The sequence below is a fragment of the Falco biarmicus genome, chromosome 17, assembly GCF_023638135.1.
Source record: "Falco biarmicus isolate bFalBia1 chromosome 17, bFalBia1.pri, whole genome shotgun sequence".
Classification (NCBI taxonomy): domain Eukaryota; kingdom Metazoa; phylum Chordata; class Aves; order Falconiformes; family Falconidae; genus Falco; species Falco biarmicus.
This window is the reverse complement of record NC_079304.1, coordinates 6355436-6363875: the sequence shown is the minus strand read 5'-3', so window position 1 is coordinate 6363875 and position 8440 is coordinate 6355436. Positions and strand designations below refer to the sequence as shown.

General features: G+C 47.4%; 1 long non-coding RNA gene across 5 annotated transcripts; it reads right to left on the bottom strand.

The window, feature by feature from the left end:
• Positions 1-437: 437 nt before the first annotated feature.
• LOC130160212 (uncharacterized) lies at positions 438-8395 on the bottom strand. 5 transcript variants are annotated; one of them, XR_008825966.1, is made up of 4 exons: positions 8345-8395; positions 7759-7911; positions 7335-7462; positions 438-5158 (listed from the first exon to the last, which is right to left on the bottom strand). It is a non-coding gene; the product is annotated as an uncharacterized LOC130160212 (long non-coding RNA). The 5 variants fall into 5 exon arrangements; XR_008825963.1 differs by lacking the exon at positions 8345-8395 and having other exon boundaries at positions 7759-8163; XR_008825967.1 differs by lacking the exon at positions 8345-8395 and having other exon boundaries at positions 438-1160; positions 7759-8162.
• Positions 8396-8440: the final 45 nt, after the last annotated feature.

Sequence of the window (8440 nt, the reverse complement as noted above, 5' to 3'; positions counted from 1 at the left end):
AGAAGGAAGCCTGGATCTATTTCTCTTCATGTCTCTTCACACGTGGCGGGAGGGGTGAGGATCATGCCAGGCTGGACTCCCTCCACCAAGATCATCCTTCTGAGGAGTTAAAAATTAATCACAAAGGAGGAGTTAAAGCTGTGAGGTTTGTGAGGGTTATCTTGTCTATGGGCAGGGTTTTCACTGGGAAATAAGGGAGGGAGGGAAGACACTGAAAGTAGAATCAGCAGAGAGCATGGATGCCAGCGGAGGTGGCAGTGGACTGAGGAGCTGGGTGGGGGGCTGGGGACATGAGAGGGAGAGGACACCCAGAGTAAAAACTGAATAAAGCCCTGGAGATGAGATGTCTCTAGCTGGACTGTGGTTGACTGCTTTGGCTTTTGTTTTTCTGTTTCTTGGTAGCCCTTCCCTCCACATATAAGAAATAGGAGAAAATATGAATATTTCCAACATTTTATTGTATTTCCAATCTGAGAGAATTAGTAACTCACACTAGAATGGCACACAGTCATTTTGTTAATTTGTGCTTGAGCAGCGCTGACAGGAGCTAGTGGAGTTCCCAGGGTGGGTGGGAGAGGGGTTTGGGCAGGGTGACAGCCTGGAGCGGTACAAGGACCTGAGTGGGGGACCAGGATGTAGCAGCCGAGTAAAGAAATCTGCTAAGAGGATACACAGTATGGCAGCTCCTCATCACTGCTGCAGCTCCTGGTGGGGCTGGGAGGAGGTGTGAACATGAAGCTATGCTGACCCTCTCGCAAGGCAGGAGGATGGCCACTTGGCAGAAACAGAGTGGAAGCACATCACAGCAGGCGGCAGCAGCAGCTGCTGGGTTTTAATTCAGACCATCTGAATGCCTGTAAGAGGAGAGACCTTATAGACTGCTCGGGATTTCTGAAGGTTCAAGTGGAGGACAGGGGCTGGGATGAAAGGGGACATTCCAGAAGGGAGGCTACACAACAGCAGCCACCGACAGCTGAGCCTCCTCAAGGGCTCCCTGTCCCGACACTCTCAGGATTTCCTCTCTGCTCCTGTACCACATCGCTGGATCTGCTCCTGCTGCGGGCAGCATATCCACGCTACCCACCATTAGTTGGTGTGATGGCTTTGAACATTTCAGCTTCACAGGAAGGTGCAGCAGCTCTTCCCAACATGGTAGGAAACTGTGCAGAGGAAGAGGGAATCCTGAATGCCTTGCAGACATGGACCTCAGGATGTTTCATAACAAGATCCCATATTATGGCATTCAACAGCAATTGCAGAGCTGAAATGCCTGAAGCAGAAGTTTTGGTTCAGGCCACACTATTTGTCCACTTTAGTTTGTTCCAAAGCCTACATCTGCAGTGCCAGGAGCAGAAGTGCTTCCAAGCCCCTGGACCGAGAGAAAGCTCTTCTGCTTCACCAAGGCAAGCCCTGGGGATGATGCCTGTGTTCAGCCTGTCAGGAAAAGAAACTGCTGTGTACAGTAAGAGGGACAGAGTCCTCTAGTCACGGCACCTGAAAATGCCACACATTGCAGCACACACCAGCCCTGCCTGCTAGAGACAGCTTGGGTCTGACACCTGATTCATCTGACTGTGCCACCCACCTCTGTCAGTCCTCAGCTGAAGCTTTACTCCATGGCACACGCCAGCCTTACACACCCCGACCCCTGGTAAAGGGCAGAATTTATCCAGCCTCATTTGGCTTCATTGCCCAGCAGAGATCAGTCCCAGTATGCTGACAATATCTTGTCTGAGATGCAGGAGTACAGACGCGCTGTCATGCACCTTCCTACTCTCCCTATGTGCTGAGGAAAGAGAGAAATGGACACGGAATAGTCATTTATAAACTGCTGCAACTTGGGGAGGAGGAAACTTTGAAACCTAAGCCAATCAGGTTTTGCCCACATCCTATGGACTTTAAAAATTGCTAACTAGATTAATTCTTCTAAATAAACGCACTAGTACCCAGACTGCCCTGTGTCTACGTGCGTCCTGCTGTGGAAGGAGCAAGCCAGCAGATGTACTGGAATAAAACCAACGCTTTCAAATGTGAGGAGCACTGCTGCAACGCTGCAGTGAAAGGTAAGCCACTAGGTTGCTTGGCTGAAACGTACAGACAAACTATTTTTTGCCAGGTGTCATGCTTGCAACAAGTCACTTGGTATTTCTGAATGACCTGCACACCACAGCTCGGAAACCCCGCAAGACAACGTGGCTTTTGGACTCTGCCTGCCACTTCTTAGCTTGGGAGCATATACCACTAACTGCCAGGGATCCCATAATAATTACAGACATTTTATCTGCATTGTGTCACACAGTGAAATTACAGTGGGATGTGACAAGACCGGCTATCTAAGAACAAAGTCCTCTACTATATATGAAGCAAAACCTGCAGAGCGAATATCAGCTTTGGCTCCTCCTGCTGAAATTAACTTCTTGGTTACTGATCTTTTCACATCAGTGAAGACAAAGTCCCTCTAGAAGCTTGTCTGAAAATCCAGCACAGTTTTTCCCCCCAAAAAAGTACTGGATGTGTAGATCTAAGTGCTAATGAATAGAAGTTGTAGCTGGGATGTATTTTTGACAAATGGCTACAATGAGCTGAATCACAGCCAGCTCCCTCAGAGGAAGTTGTTGCACATTTTGGGTTAAGGAGTTACTGGTTAAAGCAAAAGTATTCAATCAAAGTAGTACTGTCAACCTCTCAACTTCTTAGAATTTATGAGCTTGATCTCTACAAACTATATATAAAGATTTCTTTTGATAAAACAACACTTGATTTTTTCATTTACTGCTTAATTCTCAAGAGCTGCGGCTTAAAAAAAACCCAGGCCACATGAATATTGTAATATTTTGATAAAGATTTTGTGCTTATTCTCTAATATATCCTTAAATAGCTGAGATGCTGTAAGGCTTCAGTGAGTGGCACCTCTTTTTAATACAACCTGTGACTCTCAGAAAAAGTGATTTTTATGGAGCTGAGTTTGGAAACCTTTTCAGCCCCCTCCCAAAAAGGCGCCATCACTACAAGAGAATTCCTGTAATCTACAAGAAAAAGAATGCTCAAATTTCCTTGAACTGAGCAGCCAAGACCCAAACTCAGAGGCTGCTTTTAATAATATTGGCTTTATCTTTCCAGTGCTCATTTCCTCTTTTTATACGCTACGCTGGTGCCTCCACAGAAGAATCTAATGAAGATTCAGCTTCATGCAAGTTGGTTGGAAAAGTGCTGAAATCCTTGGATGACCTCCACAGCAGAGGCAAAATCGGTGTTTACTCAATACTCCTAACCATAAATGAGCAAACGACAGCTAGCCCTAGCCCTGCTCCCTATGCACCCAACTCAGATCAAGAGCTCATTCTGAACAGGACACACAGCTGTTAAAATGCTGACATGTGTTTCCTGATGATAGACCAGAGCCAAAAGCAGAACTTGTTCAGAAAGACAAGCAATTTGATCATATTTTGGCAAAGATAAGAGGAAGCTTTACAGAACTGTATTCCCTGCAGGGGCCAAACTCCGATTAATTGGAACTGCTTGGTATTCAAAAGAGCTGATGAAAAACTTTTGAAAGCCATTGAGGCTGTTTCTTATTTTTCACTGGCACAAGCCACGATTATGCCATTCAGATGAAAGAATTAGATCAACATTGTGTAACCGAGATCAGAATCAGACCCATTCTACAAAGGCCTAAATTTTCTGTTTCTGTACCTCTCACCCCAGCGAGGTAACAAACCCAGCCTATTTCCAATGTTAGGATTAATTTCTGTTGACCTCTTCTGCATAGTCTTTTAGCACCAGAAAAACAGTCACATGCCAACATTATACAAGTCTGGGCTTTTAAAATCTTGGGCTCCATTTCCCACAGAGGTATGGCTGCAGCGCTAGACTGCTTTGCTAACTCATTCAAGTCTGGCTGTGATACACAGCTTGCTTGAAAAGTTACATCACACAAGAGGATGAGATAAGATGACCCATTAATTTTTAAATCTACCAATCAAGGTGTCTTCATTTGTTTCTTAATAAAAAAGGGATATTGCAAACTTACTCACATTGAGATATATATGTACATAGAGAGGATATTTATATATTTATACAGAATATTTACAAAACATCAGTACACGAGCACTCACCCTACAAAGACAGAGCCTGTTTGAATTTCTAGTATGGGTGCGTATATACATGTAAAAATTGAGAGAAACGCAGTATCATGTGTTTTATATGGGGCTGAAACCAAGGAGCTAAGAAATTTGTCAAGGATCATAAAACTGTAGCAGAATCAGAAATGAAAGCAAACTACCTTAAATACTGCTTCTGGTTTGGGCAGGGAAGTGCTCCGAGATCTGTCGATAACAGTGCATATAAGGCACTGTTATTCCTAAGGCAACATCTTCAGCTACATGATCTCCAAAGAGCTCGAAGAAGTGAGTTTTACCATACAAAGTATAATAATTTTGGCTGCAATTCTATTGCCATTTACTCTACAGCAACCCACACCAGCTCACTGGTTGCAACATGAGTCTATCCCACCAAAGTGGGTTCCTTGCCTTGTGTTTTACTCAAAGACTGCTCAAGGGTTAAGGCTCAGCATATGCAAGTTACAAAGCATGCTGTGTCTCATGTGTGGGAGTAAATGTCATATCCCACTGCACAGGGTATTTATAGAACAGCACTATTTGGGAAGTGAAACTTTTTAATGGTGAAGTTTTCAACCAGTTGCTTCAGGTTTAAGTTCCGAAGAATGAAACTGCAGAGAACCCCGTTTTACACTTTCTGGGTCTAGTTGGCTCGGAATATTACCATGAAACAAGCGGGGTCTGAGTCCAGTTACTTCGGGTTTAAAAGGTCCAGTCTCCACACCAAAGGACTGCTTCTGCAGCTGACATGTCAATCCTGTGTCCCCACCGCAGGACAGAGCACTGCTTTGTCACCGTTACTCACACTACCTGGTGGAGGAGCTCTTCCCACACACAAGTACAGCGCAGTCCCCAAGGGTCACCCTCAGACAGGCATGCAGCTCCTGGGGGATGCCGTTCTTCCCGCAATCCGGCCGGCTGAGCACCCCAAGCCCCCGAGCTACTCCACAGTGGTTCTCCAGTGTAGCTGCCCATGGCCAGACACCAACCTTCAACATAAACTGAAGCAGGTGATCCTCTTTTCACTGAGAACAGCAACCCTGGGAAAGCCAACAGTAACGTAAGGCACCAGTGACCCCCACGCTGCCAGTGCTGCCAGCTCAGCAGCTCACGCAAGGGCTGGACTGAGGGTGCTGGAAGAGGGATTGGATGAGTGGGCACGGACTGCAGCTGCATAAAGCTGGGGGTGACAGGAGGAGGTAAAGTGGTCAGAATTCTCCCTTGTTAAACTGGTGACACACCACAGGGGCTGAAGCTGGGTTGGTGGGATGAGGCTGAAGATCAGCCAGGGTGGTATAAGCTGTCCCCATCTCTAGATCCGGACTGAAGCTCACACTGGCAAAGGCCCCTCTGGTTCAAGTTCTTACACAACTTGCTATTTGTAACACTCTGCTTTTGGCTCACACATACACAGTGAGCACCAAATGTGGAATAACAGATTGAAAACTCCAAGTGAAAAGCTGTTTTTTGATCAGTGGTCCCAGAGTAGATCACCTTAACCAAGCCAGGCAGAACCAAAAGACCTTTTGTGAAACTAACTGTGCTTTCTGAGCTGTAACTATAATCACAGCACAGATTCCAACAAGTATGTCTTGACATTACTGGGTCACCCAAAGGGCAGGCTACACATATCTTGCACCAATTATTAATGCAGCTATTTGTGTTAACTCTCCAAATCGAGTAACTGATACACCTGGTGCAATTTACATAAATAGGAACACAGTTACATTTGCATTCACACTCCATTCACACTCGTGTCGATAACTACTTGTGGGTTTTATTGCCACAATAGAAACCCAATTGAAACCGTAGCTTGGCTGTACATGGTCCTGTAACCACAAAGAAGGGGCAGAGCAGAGGTTGGGCAGGCAGTGCCAGTCTCCCAGCCTCGCCCTCACCAGCTGGGTTACTTCTGCTCCGGTGGGTCAGACACATGGTGCTCTCACCCTCCTCCAGACATGCTCTTCCTGCTGGAGAGGTGGCAAAAGCGCTCTGACAGACCGGTACATGCTCACGTTATTTCCAACAAATGAACTCTTTGTATCTTTGAGCTATTGCAGTGTGCCCTGAATACTGCTTGCTTATTGGAGCAATCATTATTACATTATTTACACTTTGTTTGTGCTTTCAAGACATTCTTTACAGCTTAAGGGTGACAAACTACTCTGCCAGCAAGCTGACTGAGACCACCGATTCATTTCATGTAACTTAACCACAAAAGACAAGCAGAGTATACTGGATTTCAGTATTGAACGACGGCTTGTAAAAAGTGCCACACATGCTTCTCAAAATCTCAGTCCTATACACCTCCTGTTTGCCCTCTTCAGACAACAATTACAGAATGTAACTTCAATGGAGCCCACAAAATGAGTATTAAGGTTCGTTATGTTTTGTCAAAACCATTGTTTGATCTTCTTTCCACTGTGATAAAAGTGTCAAGGTCGTAAATACCTCTAAATGCAACATTATGATCACCTCAACTACTCCGGCAAAAATAACCTAACAAAGACTCCCTCAGATTTTTAAAGGCAGAACTGCTGCCAAATTATTTCAACTTCTGAAAAGCACTGCCTTGTAAAAATTTCTCTTGTTCTTTATCTTGACCAGCAGACATTCCATATTCTTTAAGTGAGGGTAAGACAGTAAGAAATGTTGAAAAAGATGTGACCATCCATTACCATAACTCCTTCCTCACTTGAGGTTTTCCTACTGCTTGAATACAAGGATGATTCTTCACTCGGGACATGAGAGATGGGGTGGATCTCAGGGTCTGTGCCTGTAATGCATGCCACCTGAGTGTAGGGGCACACAAAACATGAACTAACTCATCCCTGAAGCCCAGCTCTCTCCATGCACCTCACTTGGCATTGACCACAGCTCAGTTCCTCCAGGAAGGACTGACAAACCACGCGTTACTACTGGCCACCTCCTCATGACAACTGACCTGACGATACCAACCCCATTCCCAGCATTTTCTATTTCCACTTCAATAATCTCCAAAAGATTGGAGTAATCTGCAGAACAGCCTATTCACTGGAACATACCATGTATGATAGTGATCCACCGTGACAGGTTCATTTAACCCTGGTTTTGTACTATAACCAGGCAGCAGGGGATTATTCTGCAACATGATACAGCTCTGTTCACTTAGGAAAGAGTTCTCAGGACTGAAGAGTTATCTCCAAACTACATCAAGAGCCTGAGCAAACGAGGTACCTGTGCAGAGGCAGTTTATACTGAAGATGAGGGACACTGGATCTTGCTACTGCAGATTTCGAGACTGCTCAGAGCACTGTCACAGTGGTTATCATACACAGCCTCTGCCACCACTGTGGGTCATCCTCCTGCATGGGGCAAAGCATATTGTATGTCATACACGGGGTGCAAATCCAGAGGGAATAAGCAACTGTATCAGAGTCCTTTCTTGAAAGCTCTGAAATAATTTATTTTCTGTAGCCCCCACCCCTGAGGCAAGGGTTGGGAGTTTCCCAAACATCCCTTTACATAGTGTCAAAGCAAAGAAAAACGCTTCTTGGGCAAACTAGAATCTGCAGAATAAACTGTCGCTTATTGGGGAGTGTCAGGGCCAAAGTGAGGGGTGAAAAAAAAACCAACCCTACCAGAGTTCTCAGAAACTTACACTGCTGAAATCTCCACAGCAGGACTGAACCCCTTCCAATCACCTCCACAGTACCTGGGGATCAAGGCTCCCCCTCTTCTCTCCCACGGCCTGGATAGAGCTCTGACATCAGACTCAGACAGCGCTTCTTGCAGCCCTTCTCTTAGCATTTAACTGGCAGGAGTCAGCACAGGGGGGAAAAAATAACCACAGAAAGTCTCATAAGCCCGAGGCCCGGCTGGATGGCTCCCTCCCGGGGGCACCGGGGCCTGCGGGGGACCCGGGCCCTAGCAGGGCTAACAACCGAGCCGGGCGGCCGTTTAACGATACGCCGCCGCGCGCCGCACCCTCCCCGCGCCTGCGCACCGGGCTCAGCCGCGACACCGGCAGCGCCTCACGGCAGCAACGCGCATGTGCAGCGCGGCGGAAGTGGGAGGGGTGGGGGGTGCTTGGCAGGAAGCCCCGCCCGCTTCTGGGAAGCCCGGGCCGCCCCCGCCGCCCGCCCCCCATTTGCCCCGGCCCCCCCGGTCTCCCCAAGCCACCCCCGGCCCCCGCAGATCCCGGGCCCCCGACCCCTCCCGGGCCGCCCTTGTCTCCCCAGGCCCACCCCTGCGGACGCGGCCGGGCCGGCCCGTGGTTGGGCGCGCGCGGGCGGCGGGGCGGGCTGGGGCGGTGTCACACGGCACGGCGCGGCAGTGATTGG